The sequence below is a fragment of the Myotis yumanensis genome, unplaced genomic scaffold, assembly GCF_028538775.1.
Source record: "Myotis yumanensis isolate MYYU_CA2020_CCGP unplaced genomic scaffold, mMyoYum1.0.hap1 SCAF_1, whole genome shotgun sequence".
In the NCBI taxonomy this organism is placed as follows: Eukaryota; Metazoa; Chordata; class Mammalia; order Chiroptera; family Vespertilionidae; genus Myotis; species Myotis yumanensis.
In genome coordinates, this window is record NW_027223752.1 from 208,314,889 (window position 1) to 208,340,385 (window position 25,497).

Here is a 25,497-nt window from a genome sequence, read left to right on the forward strand (position 1 = left end):
CAAGGTGCTTTGTGTTCGGCAGGTGCTCAGTTCGTGGAATAATAATGATGGTGGTCACTACTGAGTTCTCATGTGCCAGAAATTGTCCAAGTCTTGTACTCCTAAGTATTTAGCCAAGATAAATGGAATCTTCTATCCATACAGAGACTCGTGTACATATATCCATGGCAGCTGGAAACAGCCCAAATGCCCTTTAACAGGTGAATGAATAGACAGACTGGGATGTCCATACAGTGGAATATTATTTAGCAATAAAACAGGAATGAACTGTTGACTCACACAATATGAATGAATCTCAGAATTATGCTGAGTGAAAAAAAGCCAGACCCCCCCCCCCCCCAAAAAAAATACACGCTATCTGGTTTCGTTTATATAGAATTCTAGAAAATGCAAATAATCTATGCTTATAGAATGCAGATCAATGGTTGCCTGGGGGGGGGGGGGTGGGGGTGGAGCAAGGAGTGAGAAAGGCATTGCAAGGGGCATAGGGAAACTTTGGGGGGTGATAAACATGTTCATCATCTTAATTGTGGTGAAGATTTCATGGGTGTGTGGGTAGCGGATACCAGAACCGATGAGATCATACACATTAGAGATGTGCATTAGGATGGAGCCCTGGGTGCTGTGAGGGTCACAGTCATTAATTAATGAGATACACCTGGGCAAGCTCTCCATTTCCCTCTCCTGGGCTGAGCACAGAGGTGCAGCCCTCGCTCTTCAGCGCTACCTGGATAGTGTTGCTGAAGTGTGAGAAACCCATAAAAAATGCAGCAGCTTATGGGTGGGCGGCAGCCCTGCTGTGGCACCTTCTCATGCTACCTGAAGGCGCCCTTTATCTGGGTAAATCCTCTTGGGGCCAGAAGAGATTATATCAAAATACACTGGATATACCTGCATGGCTAAAAGTCCCCCCTTCTTAGCCAGTAAAGGGGTGCCTCCTCTCCAGAAAGAAGCAAGTGGCCAAGCAGCTTGGATACCTTCCAGCATATTTAGGCCAGAAAACTGTGCAGTGTCTCAGTGTTCATTGAGGAAATCAAATGTACACACACACACACACACACACACAGGCACACACAGGCACACACAGGCACGCACTCGCAGCACCAGCGCCCAGTGGCCCCCGAGGCTGGGAGCTGCAGGTGCAAGCTCCAATTAGAGCAGCCAGCCTTCCAATCCCTCTTCATCCTGAACAAGGGCTGGGCCTCAGCCCCCGCCAGGGATGGAGGAAGGCCCCGGAAGGACTGCCGACCAGACTGGGGAAACAAAGCCTGTCCAGAGAAAAGCAGCTCCTGTGAGTCCAACCCGAAACCCTAGCTTCATTTTCCAAGCCTCCTGTGAGAATTAGCCAGTGCACAGATCCGTGGGAAATCAGTCCCTGGCCACAGGGAACCAGCTCGCCGTCCAAGGCCCTCCGCTTCCTCCGTAAATTATTCGTGGGGCGTTTCCTTTTGCCAACCAGTGAGGCACAGTATTTCTATAGCGGCGCGGTCCTGTTGGTTGTTTCCACCACTGACAACCGTTCCCCATAAACCGATGTACTTTTCAGGGTTATGCGTGCAGGGTGGTCCCTCTGTTACTGGTGGTTCTTTATCAGTCATATCGCATGAAGACTTAAAACAAAAACGCCTCTGACTTTATTTTTAGCAAAGAGACATGTGTTTGCTGTTCTTGCCTCTGCTCTGTGCCCAGCAGAAAAACACTAAGACCACCGACCCATTCCTCCACCCCTCCTCCTACTCTCTCCCTCCTCATGTTTCTTTTATTGACTTATATTTTGAAAGAGAAGGCTAGGAAGGTCCAGAAGCTTGTCCCACAGCCAAGAAAGCACCCAGGAGGGAAGGGCCCCGCTGCAGGTGGGTCTCCTCCGGGTGGGCTCCCTGGGCGGCTCTGCCACCAGCAACCCCTCTGTTACGGGCTGCTTCCTGGACCGCCTGCTAATCTTCATAGTTTTTAATAACAAAATCTCCAAAGAAGGGCCAACAATTAGAAATGTTAACAAAGGAATTTTAAAAACCTATGTTTCCATGACTCCTATCCTACTATTTTCTGTGTTTCTCTCCAGAGCTCGTCACTGGGCACTGTGTGTGTGTGTGTGTGTGTGTGTGTGTGTGTGTGTGTGTCTCCTGATTACTTCTCTGACTTGACTTCTGCACTGGGTTGTCAATCATGACATATAAATGGCTGGTAAGTTAGCAACAGAAGAAATAGTCCTTTTGACACGTAAATATCTAAAAACAGTCATTTCTCACTAGTGAACACCAACTGCTCCTGGGAGATACAGAGTTAGGTTCCTGTGAGCCTCTGGTTACAACCGACTCCCCAAGAGATCACAGCCTAGTTTCATCTGTGTTTCTGTTTATAGACACTTTATTTGAAAAATATTATTGATTCATTAATATCAAACTCCCAGACAACAGCACTATTGTTCGTGCCTGAACAGAGCTCATCTAACGCATGTATTTTCTCTTTAGGGTGCCTCCCAGCCTTCTTGTGCTTAGAAATACTGGTCAGCACTTCAGAACCACATTGGGGGCCATTAATTTTTAAATTGACATATAACATTATATTAGTTTCAGGTGTACAACCCAATGATTCAATATTTGTATATATTGCACAGTGATCACCACAATAAGTCTAGTAAATTTTTTCCTTAGCAACTTTCAAGTATGCAACACAGTATTATCAACTACTAGAGGCCCAGTGCATGAAATTTGTGCAGGGGGGGTGTGGTTTCCTCAGCCCAGCCTGCACCCTCTCCAATCCAGAACCCCTCGGGGGACATTCCTCTCGCAATCCAGGACCACTGGCTCCTAACCGCTTACCTGCCTGCCTGCCTGAGCACCCCTAACCACTCTGCCTGTCTGCCTGATTGCCACTAACTTCTCTCTCCTGCTGGCCTGATTGCCCCTAACTGCCTCTGCCTCGGACCCCGCCACCATAGCTTTGTCTGGAAGGACGTCCGGAGGATGTCTGGAAGATGTCCGGTCTAATTAGCATATTACCATTTTATTAGTACAGATAATAACCATGCTGTGTTGGGGGCCATTTAAAATAGTGAAAACTGAGTTGCTAAATCTCAAGCAACTAAAGGAACAAAAATGCCAAAAATGTGACAGTCAATCGACCATGCAAAGAACACTTGCTAACAATGTGAGAGCAAACCAAGAAGCCAGAGTGTCATCTTGTTTGACCTCGGCTGGGAATTTGCGTGTCAGGTTACATAATTTTCACTGCTCTGCACGTGTCCATGAATAACTGTGAAAGTGTGTGATATTGATTTAGAGGTTACAAACAAATTTTAGTGAGTAGGCACATTTTCATTATGGAATCCATGAATAATGAGGATTGACTATACCTGTATTGTATGAATGCCTTATGTTGTGAAGATACGAGTTGGGTAGCCATTCCTATTTCCCTTTGAAAACAACTTATTGTTTTCTTATTTTAAAAACTGCTACCTGGTGGATGCCACCTATTGATGTAAATCATTTTCTTCAAAAGTGGTGATTTCAGAAATACCTGATGGGAGCCTTCCATCTTGCTTCCAAGGTCATCTCCACAATTGCTGGGTCGGCTGAATGGGGTCCATTTGGGTTGAAGTCAGAAGGTCTGCGTTTGGGTGGTGCTTCCGGCTTCAGTCTCTATCAACAGCCTGACTGTGAGCAAGGCAGACAGTTTCTCCTCTATAAAAGGGAAGGTCCAGAGTTCATCAGATGCTCGTTCTTTCACATTTTAACATATCTGCAATTGCTTGGTCTTTTTGTTTTGTTTTTTTATTTTCCAATTGATGATGTGTCCTGGTTTTATTGTCTACATTCTGTTTTCTTTCCGGGTGGTACATAAAATAAAGGTGCATATTCCACCCTTTGGTATCTCAGAAATGATGAAATGTGGTGATAAGGATACCTACAGTGTGGGATTGTGAGGACTGAGCAATGCTCCAACTTCCCGGGGTTGTTGTGGAAAAGTAAATAACATGAGAAAGGATGTGTACAATACAAAGCACTTTCAAATGATAACAATCTGACTGGGAGTATTCTCTTGCTTCTGGGATAGATCAATCTTTTACTTTGAAGTTCCTCAAGAAATTTCATAAAAGTTGCACCATGACCCTCGACCACTGTAACTATATTGTCATGTGACGGTTGGCACAAACAAGATTAATTCAGTGGGTCATAAAATATTTTGTCATTGGAAATAGATTCCAAAAGGAGTTTGAGAACTACTGCTTTGAGGAAAGCAAAACACAAGTCTCTTGGGCTCCAGAGTTGTCCTTTCTTCTTGCCTATGATGTTGCAACCGTGAGGTTGCATGCGATCCGATTAGCGGTGTTCTCTTATTTGCATTGAGATTCGTGGCCAGTGCTAATTGAATTTCCTCTCTTAAAAGTGCTTTTGTTGGAACTAATATCTCTAAATTGTTAGCTCATTTTAAATCATAGTAAAAGTTTTTTTTTTTTAAAAAGTGCTTTTGTTTATGTTCTTTCCTCTCAGTAGTAAAAGAAAAATGAAACAATTGAGGCAATAGTTCTGTCCTAAATTATTAATATAGCCCAAGATCCTTCTATGTCATCCAGTTCTTCACCTCAGTTGCTCTTTTTTAGGGGGAGAGAGGCTAGAGTTTGTGTACAAGAGAAAGCTTGTAGTACCTTCACTCCAAATAGATGCTTTACTCTACAGTCCTTTCCTTGTATATGTTTGCTTCTTGATGTGAAGGGGCACTATAAATGCAAGAAATTTCTCTCGAGTCTAAATATGGGCAGTGATGGGAGCAGCTAATCAGGTGTGTAGGGCTGAATGCCTGCTAAGGGTTTGCTCCCTGAGAGCAAAATATGGAGGCTGCTTTATCTGCTGTCCTATTGCCAAATTACTATCAAGGTCAATGAATACGTGGAAGGTGGTAGAAAACCAGGACTCATCAGGCTGCTTCTGTGTGCCATTTTGTTAGGTGCTTGTGTATAATTCTTTCAACCTAACTGTGGGCCTTATCATGTCCACTTTACCATTGTCAAAACCTGACACTCGAAGGTGAAATACTTTGTTTGAGGTTGTGGGAGTAAGAAACAGAATCACCCTAACACCCAAGTCCTGTCTCAAAGCCCTGCTTTCTATTCTAAGGGGAAACCAGAGCTGACAAGGTCCCAAAAGGTGCTGCTACGATTCTTTGCCATCCACCTTCCTTCTTTGAGGGTATTTCGCACCTGGCTACTTGGTTCACACTGTTTCCTTCTTACACAGTGAGATTGCATCCCAGGTTTGCAGGCCCACCAGGACCAGGGAGTGATGTGCATAAGCAGGTGCTACCTTGCCTGAGACAACAGAGTTTTGGTTTTCCTCAAGCCAAGCAAGGATGCCTCCCTTTCACGCCACCACTCCTCTCCCCTAAAAAAGAAAGTAATAGCCCAGCTGGTGTGGCTCAGTGGTTGTGCATCAACCTCTGAACCTGGAGGTCGTGGTTTGATTCCTGGTCAGGGCACGTGCCGGGTTGCAAGCTCCATCCCCAATGTGGGGTGTGCAGGAGGCAGCCTATCAATGCTTCTCTCTCATCATTGAGGTTTCTATCTCTCTCTCCCTCTCCCTTCCTCTCTGAAATCAATAAAAATATATATTTTTTTAAAAAAAGAAAGTAATAAATGTGAGGTCTCAATGAGATTCCTCATTGGTTTCTGTTCTGAATAGCAGGTATTGTCTTCAAGAGTTATTACTTTTGGAATGCCAGTCAATAAAGATCAGTATCTCCTGTTCTTAAATGTAGCGCTGGAACACAGAGATTTTAATTGGCCTGCCCAAGGTCACACAAGAATTAGCGAGCCAGAAGTGGGGCCCAGGGCTCTGACTTCCCGCTTTGGCTGTATCAGCCCACACTGCTGTTTTATGTACACTTTGTAAATATTTACAGCTTTAAATATCTTCCCAGCTGCAGTTAGAACAAGAAGTACTTTTAGATATATGTATTTACATGTAAAACAGATGTGAGAAATATAAGCTTGAATTAAAGAGACACAGAACCCAATCCTAAAGTCCTAGACTAACTCTGGGAGACCCAAGATTTGGTCCTCCCCTGTCCTTTTTGTTATCTTGGTTGGTCTTTAATGCTCTGGGCAGAGAGTACAACCTGGACTAACAGACGTACAGTCTGTGGCCACTGAGCAGTGCACTGATGAAAAAGGTGAGGAAAATGTCCATTGTGTGGCAACTTTCCCAAGCTCGATGCTTTAAAACATCCTATTTGGGGAAAAGTAGCAAATGTCCACTATAAGATAGCTTGTTTCTAATGCATTGGATAGAATATTAATCAAATTATGCCCTGTTTCCCAATAGACATGTTTTCTATTAAATCATATAAAACTTACACCAAGGTATTAGTACTATTTCTCTTTATCGTAATAGTGAAATAATTGTAATATATTAACACTAAATGGACTCATTCTATTCTAATCACATGTATTCTTTAATATAGGATACTGGAGGAAGAGTATCCATCTAAATAGGAAGATGGGTGGTGGGCCTCATCCTAACTTTTTGCTTTCAGAAAGATGGAGGGTGCTACCCTTCTCACTCCTCTTCCAAAATTCTGGGAAACGATTCTTATTGACTTGATGAATTCACCACCTCTTGGACCGACCCCAGGGACCAGAGAGAAGTGGACAGTGGTTAGTGACCACCCTTCCTGCAGGGTGTCAGTGAGCTGACTGGGCAGTGACACCCCGTGATTGCAGCCCCACCAGGACCAGGGAGTGGAGAAGGGGTGCCCCAAAAGAAAGGGAGTCCCAATGCCAGAGAAAGATAGAAAAATGAGCTGGGCAGCCTGTTCCACTGGGCTTATGATCATAAGAATTATTATAAAGATGCAGTTCAGCAGTTCATATTGGGAGCTCAAGGCTAATGTGTGACTTTCAGATTTCCCACCACCTTCGATGTAGAATGTTACCAGGACAGACATGATTCACCGTTTCCTCCATGACCTAGTGAGTTGATTTGCAATGGTTTCGTAGTGTTATTAACAAGGATATTAGTAACCAAAGACATTGTTCATAATCAGTTTCTGCACAGAGTTCCAGAACGTCCCCAATAATATTTTATGAATTCTAGGCGGTCCCTTGTGAAGTCGCTGGCGCATGTTTTGCTATAGAGCCTTTCTGGTGATGGAGAAACTGGGCTCTAAGAAGGTTATGCAATCTCCCCAAAGTCCCACAGCCAGTTTGTGGCCGAGCCAGTAAACTCTTGTCTTACGTCCTGACTGTGGGGATCAGCTCCCTTCTGCTCCACCATTTGGCCCAGATGAGAAAGATTGATGTTAATGAGGGTTCTTATGTCAAGCACTAGTGTGATTGGTTTTTAATGGCCTTTATTTTCATCTTACCAGGAAAATAGTATATCCTTCCCTGGCTAAACACTGTTTCAGAAAAAGCCACAAACTAGGCCCCTGAGTCCTCTTTACAAAACTGAAGCCAACATAACTCTGCTGAGCTGGCAAAAACCGATAACCTCACTCCAGCTTCCCTGGCCATGGCCCCCTGAATGGGGATCTGTATTTCTAGGTATTGCCATGCATTTTTCTTAGTTTATCATGACTGGGGGAAGTGGTAAACATTTCAGCAAACAAGGTGCAGAAAGCCTAGGAAAAGGAGAGAGTAAAAGGAAGATATATAAGGAAGAAGGAGAAAGAGAATGAGGAGAGACTAAGAAAATCACAGTGCATGTGGAACCAGGGAGAATAGTGGAGAACCCGAGTTTAGAAGGAGGCGGTGTGAAGGTTTCAGGAGGTAAGGGACGCTGACATTACTGAATTTCTATGATGTGCCTGGACTTACACATCCATTCTCCTGTTGCACTTACTGTCATCATCGTGATGTGCTTGCAGGAGACATGTGGCCACCCCATATTAGATGGAGAAGGAAGCCGGATAATTGAGTCCAGGTAACTTGATGGAGTCATGCAGCTAAGAAGTGATGATGTTGGGGCTTAACCAGATGTATGTACCTCTGACTCCCAAATTCATATGCTTTCTACCCTCCCCTCCCCATCACCCATGAACTATTTTTTTTTAATATATTTTATTGATTTCTTACAGAGAGGAAGGGAGAGGGATAGTGAGTTAGAAACATCGCTGAGAGAGAAACATCGATCAATTGCCTCCTGCACATCTCCCACTGGGGATGTGTCCGCAACCCAGGTACATGCCCTTGACCGGAATCGAACCTGGGACCTTTCAGTCCGCAGGCCGACGCTCTATCCACTGAGCCAAACCGGTTTTGGCATGGACTATTTAATCAGTACTTGTTTTAGGGTGGGTTATCTAGAAGCAGAGTCTAAGGCACCGGTTCTTGTATGAATGGATTTCTTGTGGAAGTGCTCTTGGGAGAAGGAGAATGAGGGGAGCAGGAAAGAGCAGGGGAAAATTCTAAGCAAGGATATAGGCTGTTAACTAGCTGTTTTCTGATCCAACAGTGAATATGAATTCACCTCATTTTGAGGCAAGGGATCAGGCTTTGGCACCCCTGCCAGTCAGTCATTGACTATGGGCAGTCCCTCTTGACAAGGGTGGACAGGGATGTGGGGGATGTGACACCGCAGGGGAGTGTCTGTTTAGCAGAAGGCAGGTCTCTGGAGAAGGAGGCGGCTATAAGCTGTTAGCAGCCACAGCAGCTGGGGGATGGGTGCGCCAGCCCAGGAAAGGTGATCTGTGCCAGGCAACAGCATCTCCTCTGCAATCTGCTACCCTCCTCTTACAGTGCAAGGGAGGGGAGGGGGGGCCAGGAGAAGGAACCGCTGCCCCAGTGGTCACTGAACAGCCCATCTGACTACCAAGGTCAGTTCCAATGGCCTGGTCCCCCCGCCCCCCACAGCAGCCAATCTCACAGCCAATCAGCAGACCTCATACTGGGGCAGCTCCTGTGATAATGTGACCCTAGCTGTCCCCCCTAAACCACCCAACTCTCCTCCATGGCTCAACTGCCTCCCCTTCAGGTCAAGAGTCAATGCATTTGCAGAATCAGAGGACCCAGGGTCTTTGACCCCACCCTCACCACATTCATATATTTATCACCGACCCTTTCTCTACTCTCTCCTCTTTGCTTTCCTCCAGCAAATTTTATTTTAAATTTTCAAACATGTCATCACTTTATACTCTCACTAAGCCAAGGATTCTCAAGGACTTAAAAATATATATATCAGTGCCCAGGCTCTCTCCACCTCCAGAGAGACTCTGAATCAATTAACCTGGGATTTGTTTTAAGTCCCAGGGTAATTCTAATCGCAACCAGGATTGAGAGTCACTATGCCAGGCTTTCCTCAGTCACTTTGGGCCTATATATCAGAATCACATAGGGCACTTAAAAATATCCACGCTCAGGCCCCATTCCCCAGAAATTCTGCTTTGATTGGTCTTACAGTGGGGATTTAAAGCTCTCCCGGTGCTTTTAATGTGCAGCCAAGATGGAGAGAACCACTGGCTTGGGGACTTTTGAAATTGTGCCTTGGAGAAGCCTGCCAGGGTAGAGAGATTTGGAACTGTGCTGGAATCAAGAGTCCTAGTGAGAGGAAAAGAGGCGTCCATGGATAGTAGCAGGGGAGGTGAAAGAAGAGACTCTATTACTTTGACAATGAGCAGCCCACTTGATCACCTTTCCTATCGAATGTAAAGCGGAACTGGATTGTTCAGGACTCTCTTTGTTGTGTCAGGTCTTCCTCAGGAGCTTTCTGTTGGAGGCCCACAACGAGGCTCCTCCCCAAAATGGTGGGTACAAAAGGGGATTATTGTACCTGAGATTTGACCCAGAATAATTTACCCAATCAAGACAGTTCAGGCAGGATTAAAAATGGTGGCCAAGTAAGTGGATGCTGCACGGACATGTTCCCAGGACCAAACTGGAATTACAACTAAAATACAGAAAAACTTTCTGAATAATCAACAGAAGACTTGCTGGAGAGAACCCTGATGACCGAAGACAGTTTAGGCATTATCCCACCCCACTCCTGACCCTCACCTCTACCAGGTACGCAGGCTCCATTGGGGACTGAAATTATTTCTCAGTAGCTACATTCCCCTCATTCATGGCCTCTGTCCTCTCTCCCCATCCATCATACACACGTCATTATCATCATCATGCTCCATAGGACTGCACCTCTAGCCCAGTGGGCCTTACTGCAGAGTTCTCGCTAGTTCGCCTGATAACTCACCTGGACTGCCTTGCCCGAATGGCCTCTATAGCCAGGTAGGCCCTGACCACCAGGTGGATGGTTCTCATGCTCTGTCCTGATTCGCCCTTCCAGATCCTAAAAGCTGTATAGTCGATTCTCAGAATTCTCTGCAGTTATATTCTATAAAGTCACCGCCAATACTGAATTAGCAAATACTGAACCATTGCTCCTAGGAGATATAGGTTACTTCCTGTAAGCTTTTGGACACGTTTTCAGCAACCAATCAATATGTAACCTTGTTTCATGTATATTTTTTAAAAAAGAAACCTTATTTAATATGCAGGCGTCCCCAAAATATATATACACACTTTAAAAGCTAAGAGTTCAATTCTTAAAATTAAATGTATTTAATAAACACTGCTTTTATCATTATTCAAAGGGTGTGTATACCCTTTTGGGGGCACCCTATATATCAGTGATTCATTCACATTAAGCTCACTGACAACAGCACTATAAGTCGTGCCTTATCTAACTCACCTATGTTCTCTGTGAGCACAACACAGCGTTCTTGTACATTCGGAACACAGTCAGCACAGTGCCTGGGGGCTCTGTCAATCAGTGAAATCACTAGTAGAAAACACAAAAATGCAAAAATTATGGCCCTAAATAAATATACCATGAAAAGGACACAGTACTGATTTCAGGGTTGCAAATAAATTTCAGGGAGCAAGTACAGGGACTCACAACTGTGGGATCCACAAATAATGGGGATCAACTGTATAAGCATTCAGTTCTTCGTGACAAGATATTGAATGCCTCGCTATTAATCTAAAAGGCCTCTGTTTTAAGCAAGAGCTCCTAAAACACTATATAACTCAGATGAAGAAAACACTGATACAGTGTTGTTGCCCTTCTTTTTCTTTTTTACCAAGAAATTATTTTTATGAGAAAATATTCATATTTCCAAAGATGATTGAAGACTTTTTTCTGGACCAATGAAACAATGGAAAAAATACTGTAGGTACATTGGGCTTTTCACTGAAACAGTGTTTTGGAGTAATGAGAAAACTAGACACATTTGTGGTCTTTATTGTAAATACACAGAGAAGATTTGTTTAAAATTTTTTTTCTTGACATGGTATCATCCATTTAAAAAAATCAAACCCAGGTTTGCCTGTCGTGTAAAAACAAAACAAAGGGGTCTTTCTAAGCCAGGGATCTTGGCCTCCGTGTGTCCCACTGAGATCTGCTGGGCAGAGGCATAGACTAAGCACCACCCTGACTACAAAGACTGAGCAAACTCTCAGAGCAGTGTCTCCTTCTCCCAGGCCTGAGCTTGTCCCTTCACCTCTGCTGCAGCCCTGTGGCTGCATCCGCTGGTTCAGAGCAGCTTCTGGCAGGGCTGCGGTCTGTGTGCGGACTGACCATTTGGAAGGCAGACTGTGTCCTTTACAACACACTTTCCTTCCAGGTCTTGGGATGAAGTCACGCTTTGGCACTGCCTTGGATGTTTTTTAAAGGATGGGCCAGCACAAGGGCAGAAGGTATCAGAGTGAGTTCTTAGCACTGACGCTGCCCCTTTGCTTAAGTCACCATGAACTTGGTCTGTTGCAGGTGGCGAGGACCTTGCAACCATTATTCTGGTGTCTTTAGAGGCAGTTTCCAGGCCTGTTTCCATTTCTGGATGCACCGAGGGACAGCTGGAGGCAGGAGGAGGGGGCTTCCCACCCCACTCATCTCCCCTTACCCCCTAGTCAGCCCAAACAAACACCCTAAACCTGTGTGCTTGCATGTGGACACAGCTTCAGGAAAAGTCTACTTTGTCCCATCCTTCTCACGGAACGGCTGCCTCCAAGCTTTGCCTAACAGAAATCCTGGAGATGACTCTGTTTCTAGTGAATTTTCTTTCTATTCCCACTGGGAAATGTGAAGAGGCACTACAGAAAAATGCCTTCAAGGTTAAGTGTTGTAAACTGACACCCATGATTTTCTCCTTTGGTGGCTTCCTAAGAGACTTGTGAAGTCAGAGTTATGTAAATCCCAGGTCCACTTGACACAGAGCTGAGCACTGCCACTGACCACCATCCTGAAAGTCCCCTGTGGGAGGTGTAGGAGGACTGGCTGATAATGAAGATGCACTTCCAGATCCTTCAGAGGAGCAGCAACAGCAGTGGAGGCTCACCGGGTTCTGGTTCAGCTTAGAGCACTGAATGTGAACAGATTACAGCATCCATCTTCCAATGTGTGCTGACTTAAGACTGACCCAGCTATAAGCACATTTAAAGAAGAGAAATAATAATACTTCACTTCTACGCATTTATTCAACAATTATGTGATCTTTAAAAAGACTTCAATTTTCTTTTCTTTAGGTTGGGAGAATTCAGTCGGGATTGTTTCATTTTATCAGAGCCAGGGGACATCAATTTAAAGCAGAAAATTTTGTTTTGTTGATCTGTGGTTGAGTTACTTTCAGTGTAAGAGCTCACCATTAGGAGGAATTCTCATGGAAATAATGTGAATGAGTCAACACAACCCAAGTTATTTGGAAGGAAGTTAAACTTTCAACAAGATTGCTCAACTTTGTTAGACTCCGTTTAACAACACTTGGTTGGTCTTTTCTTATACATGTTAACCAGCAGTTCACATGACAGATATATCCTGAAGCCACTCTGAACCTCAAGGACCATGATAAGAGCTAAGAGGATGGGAAAGCTCATAGGTAATCAAAAACTCTAAACCTGCTTCCCTTCACAGCATCTTGGAGTGTCTTATTACAGTAGCTAAGCTTTCCTTCTCCCTGAAGACACCATTAGCCTGTGAGACAAAGGCTGGGTACAACGTTTGAACTGTCCCATGCCACAGCCCCTTTAAAACCCGGTGAGTAGAACTGGGGCAGATAAGCCTGAGGGGGACAAGACCTTTTGGAGCATGTGGTGCTCCCACAGGCCACTCCTGCCCCACCAAGCTGGCCTGGGATCCTCAGACAATCTTTATGGAGAGCTTCTTGTCAAAGAAATGTGAGGAATGAAGGTTCCGTATTCCTGACTACTTGCTAGGCTCCTAGCTTCACTTTCCATTTCAGACTCTTGGCAAAGGTCGATGCATGGTATGTTTTTTATTAGATTTCAAAAGTAAAATTAATACTCAAGTCTTTGGTTTTTATGATTGTAAAGCTCTTTTCTGAAGCCCCTAAGAAACATCAGAGCTTTCTTTGGGTCATAAAAGAGCTGAAGAAGAACTTGTTTCCTTTCTTTGGTTTGCCCATTTACGGTGAAAAGAATGTAAAGAAATGACTTTTGACTGAGAAGAGATATGATTCTCTGTATTGGCTAGCTCCCAATTTTGTCAACTGTCCATATGGCTCCTGGCACCCTTCCAATCTAGACTCCACACTGATCTTTTCAAATTCGCTGTTTATGCCCAGCACATAACACAGCCCCTGGCTCAAACCATTCTCCACAAAGATTTGGTAAATGAATGAGAAAATGAACACTAGTTTGCAGGTAGCTAATGCCTACTTATTTTTTAAAAGCTTTATTGGGTTATAATTTATATACCACATGAATAATAATTCACATACCATAAAATGTATCCTTTTAAAGTGTACAGTTTGGTGGTTTTAGTATATTTATAAGGTTATACAACCATCACCACTATAAAATTTCAGGATATCTTCATCACCCCAAGAAAAAGCCCAGACCCCGTCACAGTCCCTCTCCACCCCCACCTCTGCTCAGTCCCTGAAAACTACTACTCTATTTTCTATCTCTATGGATTTGCTTAATCCAGACATTTCTTTTAAATGGAAGCATATATGAGACCTGTTGTCAGACATCGTTCACTTAGCACATATTTTCAAGATTCATCCATGTGGTATCATATATCAATATGGGTATATAAATATTTGTTTGGATCCCTGCTTTCAATTTTGTTTGACTATATACCCAAAAGTTGGATTACATGGTAATCCAATGTTTAATTTTTGAGGAATTGGCATACTGTATTGAGCAGTAGGTCCACCACTTTATATTCCCATTAGCAATGCACAACGATTCTAATTTCTCCACATCCTGGCCAATATTTGTTATTTTTTCTTTTTTTCTTTAATAATAATCATCCTAATAGGTGTGAAGTGATATCTCATTGTGGATCAACATTTGTATTATCTGTCTTTTTATCTTACCTATCCTAGTGGGTGGTATATTATGATTTTGATTTGCATTTTTTTAATAATTAATGATGTTGAGAGTCTTTTCATGTGCTTATTGTCCATTGATATATCTCCTCTGAAAACCATCTATTTGAATTATTTGTTCAGTTTTTACTTGGCATGTTTGTCTTTTTATTGTTGAGTTGTAAGAGTATATATATGTTCGTAATCGAAATCCCTTGCCTGATATATGATTTACAAATATTTTCTCACATTTCATAGGTTCTATTTTCATTTTCTTGATGGTATCCTTTGAAACACAAAAGATTTTAATAAAAACCATCTTTTGTTGTTTTTGCTTTGGTGTCAGAGCTAAGAAACCATTGTCTAATTCAAAGTCATGAAGATTGACTCATGTTTTCTTCTAAGAGTTTTATAGCTTTTGCTCTTGCATTTAGACCAATGATCCTTTTTTATATTGAGATATAATTAACATATAACATTGCATTAGTTTTAGGTGTACAACATAATAATTCGATATATGTATGTATTAGAAAATGATTACCAGAATAAGTTTTAAGGATATCCATTACTACACACAGTTACAAAAGTGTTTTTTCTTGTGATGAGAACTTTTAAAATATACTCTTAGCAACTTTCAAATATACTGGAACAATACAGTATTGTTAACTATAGTCACCATGCCAGTGATCCATTTTGAGTCAACTTTAATATATGCTATACCAACATTTAAAAAAATATTAACCTAAAATATATCAATCTTCTTTTAAAAAAACAATTGAATTGATTCCTTACTCTGCAAAAGAGGACTGTTGTTACAATGTTGAGCAATATCCTTAACTAGAATAATTTTCTTATGAATTATTTAAAAATATATAAGGACGTTTATATGTAAAATTTTTTTTCTGGTGTTTAGCCATATATACATCGTTAAGAATTCAGAAAGTGTTTGAATATTTTATTTAACCAATCATTTAATAAATTTTTATATGTCTAATGTGCACATGCAGCTTACCAAGAAGTAGATGGTCTGCAGAACCAAATGCTGCAGAAGGTCAAGGGGAAGGGCAGCCCAGGAGAGGCCTTCTGGTTTGGTTGTTAGAGCTCACTTGTGCCCTGTGAAAGCCTAACGTAAGGAGCATGGGAGGATGGGCAGTGAGGGCCATGATGTTGCAGCTAATGAGGCTGTTGTGTAAGTGAAAGAAATAGAATTATTATTAAAAGCTACAAAATAGTCAAGTAAAGAATTGTGCCATATGCGTGTGTGCATTGAGAAGAGATAGCTAGTGAGAAGGAGAGCCTGAAGGAGCTCAAGAAAAGAAGGAATTAAAAGCCCAGTTGTTGAAGGACTTGTATGCATGCATATGAGCATAACCAATGAACATAAGACACTGGGGGGTAGGGGAAGCCGGGGTATTGTCAAGGGTGGGGAAAAAAAAGGACACATATGTAATACCCTTTGTAATGCTTTAAGCAATAAAAAAAATTTAAAAAAAATAAAAATAAAAAAAAAATTTTAAAAAGCCCAGTTGTCAGAGACCATCAGAAAAGAGCATAGGTTACACAAGTAACTTGCAAAGTAAAAAAAAAACACAAAACTATATTCCTTTGAGAATAACTACCTACATTAAGATCTTTTAATTCATAGTTGTAATTTAAGCTAAAAGAAGTTCAAAACCCATACCTTAACCTTAAGGTGCAGACAGACCTGGGTTTAAATTCTGGCTTTGCTACTTGTTAGCTGTGTATCCTTGGGCAAGCAATTTAATTCTACAGTTTTATCTTCTATAAAATGGGGACAAAATTAAACCTACCTTTTGTGTGAGGATTATATGAGGTCTACATATCCAATTATTGATAGTTACAAATTCTCAGTAGCTCTGCCCTAGCCAGGTGTTCAGTAAGTTGGAACGTTGTCCCTGATCTGGGCACATATGGAAGGCAACCCTTTCCCTCTCCTTTTCCCTCTCCCTCTCCCTTTCCCTCTTCCTCTCCCTTTCTTCCTTCCACTCTATAAAATCAATAGAGAAAACATATTCTTGAGTGAGAATTAAGTAAATAAATTCTCAGTAGCTCTAACAAAAATTAAACACATTCATGTGACTTCAACTGAGAATTCAATCAGTTGAAATGATATTTTATTCCATCAAAACCCTCTTCCCACCACTTTGTCACAATATTCTTGACAAATATCTGAGAAGCACACACATCTTCATTCATGCTCTATGGAGTCCAGTCTTTTCCCCTCCCATGCTCTGGTATAACTGAGATGAAGCTAGCTCATATTTTAGACAAGCAGCTCACACTGGTAACTTGGATCTAGTCTGGCCACACAATGTATGCATCACCAGGTGCACCGTGCATCCTGAGTGATGCCATCAGCACTCCACTTTGAAATCTCTTCCAGCCCCAAGCAAGGATAAGTTACTAAAGCTTTTTAAGATTGCATATTGCCATATAACATTTCCCCTAATCTCTGGGTAATGAAAAAATAAGCAGTTTCTACCTTTCTTGTGCAACTGTATTCATTCTGGGCAAAATTCATTAAAACTCCCCTCCCAAAGAATAATATTTTACTTCTCAGAGAAATAACACTGGGAAGGAAAATGCTATTGGCTTCCAGTTACGTAAGTTAGACTGTAAAATCCCAGGACGCAGACAGTGAGCAATCTTTCTGGCAATATCTACGTCAGCCCCACTGCCATACTCTGGTCTCGCCAGCAATGCTGGGTTTTCCCAGTAAATACAAGTAACTGCACTGTGTTAGGGATAGCTTGTTTTTCCTTTTCCACAATATTTTTTGTTTACTCTTTTAAGCCTTTTCCCTCTCATGAGCTCCCTTTTTTGTTTTCTTTACTGTATCCTGTTGTAATAAGAGGATTTTGTTTTTTTACTGATTTGGAAAACTTCCTTCCTGGCATTCAGATTCCCTCCTCAGATGTCAGAATGAGAGATAATGGCCCATTGCTAGCCCTTGGGCCGGGGAGTGACAGAGGAAACAAGAAGAGCTGTAGTCTCTCCAGGCCGGTCAGGTCCACATACTTCATGTGTGAGAGGGTCCAGTGTGAGCCAACAGTAGTTTACTGTTCACTCCCACGACACCGCGGCATTAAAATGCAAGACTAGTGTTTTGAAATTCATCAGTACTTTCTAATCTGAGCACTCTTTGCAATGCGGGCAGGTTTTCTAAAGAGCATAATCACTGAGAACAAAGTCGGATTTATTGCAAACGCCAACTCTCTGGATCAAAACCTGCACTTCCTGGCTTAGGACGTACCTACAATCTTTCTGAGGCAGAGCCCGTTCAATAGTTTCCTTCTCATGAAAAAATAAACGTGCAATAAATAACGTTTTTAAAAGATATCTAGGGAAATAGGGAAAACATATAACTTGGTGTGCCTTGCCTATAAAAGAGATTCTGGAAACGAATTATTATCCCCCAGAGGCCTGTTCAAATAAAACCTTAATTTCCAAAAGTCGCCTACATAACACAAATGTTAGAATTTTAAGGCTTAAAAGATCTATGGTGGGATAGGAGGGACCTTTGGGATTGCATACTCCAACTCCCTCATGTAGTAACGAGGAGACAGAGCCCATGGAGGTGAAATGAAAGGCCCAAAGCTACTAACCGCTGATCGGCACTGTATTTAGAACCCAGCTCTCAACCCGGTGCTCATCCCAGTTCATGTCACTGGCTCTGTCTTTTGAGGTTGGATCTGGGAAATCAAAATATGATGGGAAATCACAATGTTAACTTTTCAAAAGTAGAAACTAGATTTTCTTTTTAACCCCTAGCACTTCCCAGCTTCCTCTTGCCCTAACTTTCTGTCTGACTCTCTTGACGCTACGAACCCGACAAGTGATTAGAATTATGTGACTAAGAAGAGTGGAATATAAATCCTCTGATAAAGTTCATGTGGTATCTCATTGGGTATTTGCCACGTCTCATTCATCCACACATTATTTCATCAAATGAACATCGACTGAGCATCCATTATATGCAAGGCAGCAATCCCTGCAAATTACAGAGAAAAATAAAACAGTCTCCTGCCCTTGAGAAGCTCCCAGTCTAGAACTGAAGATAAACAGGTAAACAAACAACCCATAGTCAGCATGCTGTCATAAAGGGGTCATGACTCCAGGGGAGCGGAGGTGGGATTTAGAGAAGGCAAAGGAGGGAAGGGCATTCCAAGCAGAAGCTGCTACACAGAATATAATTGGGCAGTTTTAGAGAATTGCTAGATCTTCAGAGTAGCAAGAGGTGTGTGACTGAAACTTTAATGTGCACACAGATCACCCCCAGTTCTTGTTAAAATGCAGATTTTGATTCTGTAGATCAGGAGTGAGCTTAAAATTCTGCATCGCTAACCAGTTCAGAGGTGATGTCAATGTACCCTGTGACCCCCACTTTCAGAAGGAAGGAGCTACAGGGAAGATGAAGGTGGGCATTAAGCAAAAGCCGGTTAGTAAAGTGTCTGGAAGGTGATCTTGTAGAATTTGGATTCTCTCCTGAAAGTAATAGGAGTGACAAATATACCTGAGTAACTTGAAATTGATGTTGGCTTTCTAAGTTTATTGGGAGCTCAAAAGTCACTTCCATTCTCTCCCTTCCCTGATTCTTACACTGTAAGGTACCAACAATTTACCCATCAAATTCACTTGACTCTAAGCACTGAAAGAACAGTTATGCCTGTTTCAGCATTGAATCTTCAGATTGAATATACCCAACACCTTCCTGGCCCATAGGAGTTTTTCCATAAACTTTGGTCAAATGATATGTTTGCTCTAGATCAGTAATTTTCAAATGTTAGCATATATCAGAATCACCCGGGGGGCTTACAACAGTGATTGCTGGATTCTGGCCCCAGAATTTGAGATTCAGTACATCTGGGGTAGAGCCTGAGAATTCGCATTTCTAACATGCTCACAGGTGATTTATACTTCACATCATAAAAAATGTTGGAGAAATTAGAACCCCTTACATTGCTGGTGGGAATGTAAAATGGTGCAACTACTTTGGAAAACAATCTGGTGGTTCCTCAAAAAGAGTTATGATATGATCCAGCAATTCTATTCCTAAGTATAAACCCAATGAAATTGGCAACATATGTTCTCATGAAAATGTTTACATGAATGTTCATCTCAGCATTGTTCATAGTAGCCAAAACCCAAAAGCCCATCAATCAATGAATAGCTAAACAAAATGTGGCATATCCATAGCATCTATAATAATAAAAGTGTAATATGCTAATTAGACCAGACATCCTTCTGGACGACCTTCCAGATGAAGCCAGAGCTGCAAGGGAAACCTGGGTCCTGGGTGCCAGAGGGAAGCCGTTGCTGGTGGTGGCAGCCGGGGAAAGGAAGGCCTACTCTTGTATGAATTTCATGTGTCAGGCTTCTAGTCTTATATAATAAATAGGTAATATGCAAATTAACCCTCACACCCTCATAAGATGGCTGCCTATGACCAGGCCTGCAGGTGGGTTAGTGAGAGACAACCAAATGACTGAACAGCAGGCTGCATGGGGTGACCAGGCCAGCAGGGGAGCTCTGAGAGGTGACCAGGCCAGCAAGGGGGGCAGTTAAGGGTGACCAGGCCGGCAGAAGGGGGTAGTTGGGGATGATCAGGCCAGCAGGGGGGCAGTTGGGGGCGACCAGACTGGCAGATGGGGGCAGTTAGGGGCAACCAGGCCAGTGGGGGCGCAGTTGGGGGCAATTAGGCTGGCAGGGGTGGCAGTGAGGGGCGACTAGGCTGGCGGGGGGGGGAGCAGTTAGGGGTGATCAGGCCGGCATGCAGAGGCAGTGAGGGGCAATCAGGCCGGCGGGGCGGGGCGGGGCAGGTGAGGCAGGCAGGTGAGTGATCAGGAGCTAGTGGTCCAGGATTGTGAGAGAGATGTCGGGATCAGGCCTAAACCGGCAGTCGGACATCCCCCAAGGGGTCCCTGATTGGAGAGGGTGCAGGCTGGGCTGAGGGGGACTCCCCCCGCCCCCCCCCCCCACACAAATTTTGTGCACCAGGCCTCTAGTTCAATTATAAAAAGGAATGAAGTACTGATACATGCTACAACATGGTTGAAACTTGAAAACATTATGCTAAGTGAAAGAAGGCTGATACAAAAGGCCACATATTGCATGACTCCATTTATAGAAAATGTCCAGAATGGGCAAATTCATAGAGACAGAAAGCAGATTAGTGGTTGCCAGGGCTAGAGAAAGAAGGGAATGGAGAGTGGGTGATAAGGGTATGGAATTGCTCTTTTTGAATGATAAAAATGTTCTGAAATTAGCAGTAATAATTGCACAATCTTGTGAATATGCTAAAAAAAAAAAAAAACCACTGCATTGCATGCTTAAAGGTGTGGATTTCATAGTATGTGAATTATATCTCAAAGTAAAAGAATGTATGACTCTACTTGATGAGAATAACATTTTCATCTTAGAGTTGCATGTCCAGTAAGGTAGCCACTGTGAGCTTTTGAAATGTGGCAAGTCCAGGGTGACTGGTGACGAGTGCTGTAAGTGTAAAATACACACTGGAATTCAAAGACTTAGTTTAAATTTAATGAGGAATGTACCCATCTAAGTACATTTTTAAAATTGGAGTGATACTATTTTGGGTATATTTAGTTAAACAAAATATAATGTTAAAAGTTACGTAGCCTACTTATTTTTACTTTTTAAAATGTGGCTACTTTAATGTAAAATTCTGTGTAGGCTCCCATTGTGGCTCACATTATCTTTCTATTGGCCAGCTCTGCCTTGGAGGTCCTCCCCAGTGGCTTCTGTCTTTGTGGAGACACATGAAAGTGTTTGCACCTGGGCTAGTGAATCGGAGGCTGGTCCTTTGCCTTGACATAAAGGGCTTTGTACCCGGGGCTTGATTAGCTCCGTGACATTAGCATGATTCAACACATGTAAACACGGCAACTCAATGGATGTTTCCAGTTTTTGTTCTTTGAGTAGAAAGCCACCTGCAAAAACAGAACCTTGTTATCTCAAAGAGCAAGGTTCTGGGCTATTATTATTTTAGAAACTACTTTTTGTGTCTCTTGCTAATGAGCTCCACAGCAAGTCATCTGAAAAAGAAATTTTTAAGGCATAATTTCTTTCCTCCTCAGAGTAACTTTTTTCCAAGACTCAAGTCAAAATATTCTTAGCCTTGACATGTATTTTTAGATATCAGTGAGCATTGATTGTAAGAATTCTCCTGGAAGAGAAAATTGTTTTTAAATGCACTGAAGACAAGGGTTTACTTAGTACATAAAATAGTTAAGGGCAAATTATTTAAAGACTATAGAAATTTCTATCAGTAAAGAAGTTAAGTAGTTTGTTTTTTTTAAATCATATCTTTTAAGTGTGGTGACAATAAAAGCATTAATAAAAAGTTTTAAATGTTGAAAAATTCATATTATTTAATTCTAAAAAATAATGTTATTCTGAAAGTTTTCAAAATCATCGAAAAGCAAGGCGAAGTAAATAACCAACACTCCTAACCACTCTGCCAGAGATAATCATTGTTAATAGATAGATGCCTGATTTTCCAGGGGGAAAGGAGTCTTGATAAGTTAAATTATTCTATATAGAGAAAATTGTCCAAAATTCTATTGTTGACTAGACAATTGAGTGACATTTATTTTTCACTCAATCAAAAGCAGGCACTCTAAATTTGAGAGGATAAATTCAATTTTTTATAGGTCTGGTTATATAACACCCCTGTGTTACCACTTAGTGGTTGGGCTAAATGTAATCTTTTAGCCTTTCCTTCAATAAAACAAAAAAGATATTTACATTACACACATAGAAGATGTGGGTGGGCATGTCTCTATAGATTTTTCTTTTCTCTTCACCAACAAGGTTGTATAAAAATATTTACTGCTTTCCTATAGGCTCCTGTACGTGGTGTAGTGTCCACGTCATGAGGCAGGAGGATGGATTATTCAATGAAGTTTTTATGGACCCACATTTAAGTGTTTCCCCAGCTGTGTTTACAGCTTTGGGTTTCTAAGCCTCTTGAGAAGTAATCAGTTTTGATTATCTTAAATCCCAAAGTAAATGTTCTTTTCTGGAGATTATTCTAGTTGCCAACACAGGTTAGTCTGGCCTATTGAACCATCTTTTATCGCTGTGACATCCCAAAAGGAAAGCTGTGGTTTTGCTCTGAGAAGAAAGGGAGATTTGAAATATGACTCAGATTCTTCACTGCAAGAGGTGAGGTCTCAGAACTCCTTTGCTCTTTTTTCTTTTTTTAATTGTATCTTGTCTTCCTCATTGGTCATTTCATTGTATAAGCCTGGTTTCTTCAAAACAGTGAAAGTTCCTTTAAAGCCAAGATTCTTATATGATGTTATTTTTCACATTGGTTTATATGTTGAATAACTTTTTCTGTACAAGCACAGACATATCTTATGTTCTCAGTAATACTTGTTTCTTGATTAATGAGAAGTACAGTGATATTTAAAAGTTTTGGAGATTGTAACTTACAGGCAACTTCTTGTTAGGTAACTTTTATAAATGACTATGTTTAATATTTCTTATTTTAAACCTTCCAGCTGTAACTATACGATTACTGTATTTAGAGCCAGAGTATTGGCTAAGAGCTAAGGCTCTGCCATTTAACTTGGTTAGTTTGAGCAGATCAATTAACCCCTTGGTGCCTCAGTTTCTTTATGGAAATGATAAATAACTAAGTTAATTCACGTAAAATGCATGGCATAGTGGTTTTCATATTGATAAGTTAACTGCTGCTCCTGCCACTGGCATTACTACAATCACCACACTATTGACCAATGAGCTCAGTCCTCCACCCACTGGAGAGATAATCTCTTCTCCCAGGCCGAGATCTGGGAGCTATCAAAGATGAAAGGTGAGGCCACAAGGAAACATCTGCAGAGCTGGCCAGGTTAGCCCAATCAACCAGACCATTCATTTTGTGACAGATGCAAACACTAAGAAAATGAGATGAAAAGTGGCAACAGGTGTCCCAGGAGATACTTAATTTGGTCAGCACATGCTGACCTCCCACTGGCTATGCGGTGCTGTGCTGGGTGCAGGATACTCAAGAGTAGACGTAAGAGCCAGGGGCTGCCTTTGCAAGCTTCTGTCTCCCACGAACTTTAAAGTGTACAGTACCTAAGAGTTATTTGTGTTCACGCAGGGAATGTTTTCTAGATTTCTAGGAGGAAAGGAGCCTTATTATATACAAAACCCTAGAAAAAAAGAAAGACACGATAAATATTGAATTGAAATGTCCAAGTCTCTGTATTCATGAGAAACCACCTCAAAACTTAGTGACTCAACCAACAGCCACGTATTATCTCCCACCATTCTGGCGGTGTCTGAGCTACTCCTCTGCAGGTTTTGCCAGCGAGCACTTGTGAGGTTGCCTTCAGCTGGAAGGTCCAAGGTGGCCTCATTCAAACATCTGGGAGTTGGCCATTGACAAGAGCCTCAGTTTTCTTCCTAAGGCCTCTCATTCACCTGGCTGGGTGCCTGCTCATCTCTTCCACACATACCAATTCCCAATCCACCCATGTATTGGGTAATCCATGTTAATAATCTAGTATGTGTCTTTCCTAGTTTTACCTATTGCTATATAATCATATACAGATGTGCGCATGTATACACACACACACACCCCTAGCCTGAGCTTCTTCACAGCTTGGCCATCTCAAAGTCCCAAGAGGGCAGGAGTGGATGCTGCAAAGCTCTCAATGCCTCACCTCTGGACCTCCCAGTTGTCCATGGCCAGGCCAGGCCAAGCCAATCCATGGGGGTGGAGAAAAAGTTGCCTTGTCCTAATGGGAGAAGCATATCACACTGCAAAGGGGTTGGACACAGAATCCATTAACTACTGCTGCATACAAACCACCCCAAAGTAAATGGCTTGAAACCACAATTTTAATTTCTCCATGATTCATGGGAGGCCATCATCATATTCATTGCTCACAGCCTATTTACTCATTCACTTGTGGCATTTTCTCTCTAGTGCATGTTTACCCTCCTGCTTCTTTCTGCAGTTAGTACATGTGAAGTGTCGTGACCCAACAAGGGTCAGTGATTTGAGGAAATAGGAAAACTCCATTTCTCTCTCACTCTCCGTTCTAACGCAGATGAATGAATTCAGGAATGGCTCCAAAAGTCCGCTTGGGATAAAATGAAGAGAGTCCATGTTTTAGTAAAGAAAAGGAGCCAGATTCCGGGCCGGGCCACACCCCTGGAGTCCTCTCTGCACCTGGAGCTTCCTTTGAAGTGAAGGAAATGGCTCCGCCACAAGGAGGCTGAAGGCGGCAGACAGATGTGAGCACGGAATGTGAAACGAGTAAACATTCTGTAAACACCAAGGGGAGACCGGCTCGTGGGCAGTAAACAGCGGAGCTGACCAAAGGCATCTCCAGTTCGTGTTCTTGCCTGCTTACATTTCACTTCAGATTTGATCCTGGTGAAGTTCACAATTTAGACAACTCTGAAATTCTCAGATGTGTGTCCTAAAGAGCAATTGGTCATTTTCCCAGGTACCCTTAGCAGAACCCTTCACCTTTGGCTTCTCTGTTGTGGAGAAAAGAGCCACGGCCTGACAGCCCTAGCGAATCCGCCCACAATGGCACCATTTGCTTTTTTTAGTAAGGTTAACCTGGGAGTCATTTCAAGAAAGGAGATCTGAACATGAAGAGAGAAAGGTAGAAACCCCCAAGGAAACTATTTCCAGAAGAATTTCAGAGCCTTTCTGAGTGCTATTTCTGAGATGCAGCGCAATGTCGTGGGAGGAGAAGTCTTAGAATGAGTAAGGGAATCCCAGAGTGAGAAATTCTTTTCCGGAGAATGTTTTGGTGCAGGGGGACAGATGAAAGAGAGTGAGTTATCTGAGAGACAGGCCTGGCCGGGTGAGTTCTTTACACATTGTATACGGAAAACGTATTTATACGTTTTACGTATTTATACGTTCTACCAGTGTAGTAGAGCGCGGGATAAAAACTACCCGCAAACAATGTGTTTATGTCTGAACAGCATGCATTCATACGTTTTTACAAATGCACAGACATGATCAATTCAAGCATAGGTACATGTGTGTGGTCATGTGTAGGTGGCCTTTTTGTCTGTTTTTCCTTTGTTGGCTTGGTGCCTCCTCTTCTCTTCCACACATACCAATTCCCAATCTACCCATGTACTCAGATAATCCATGTT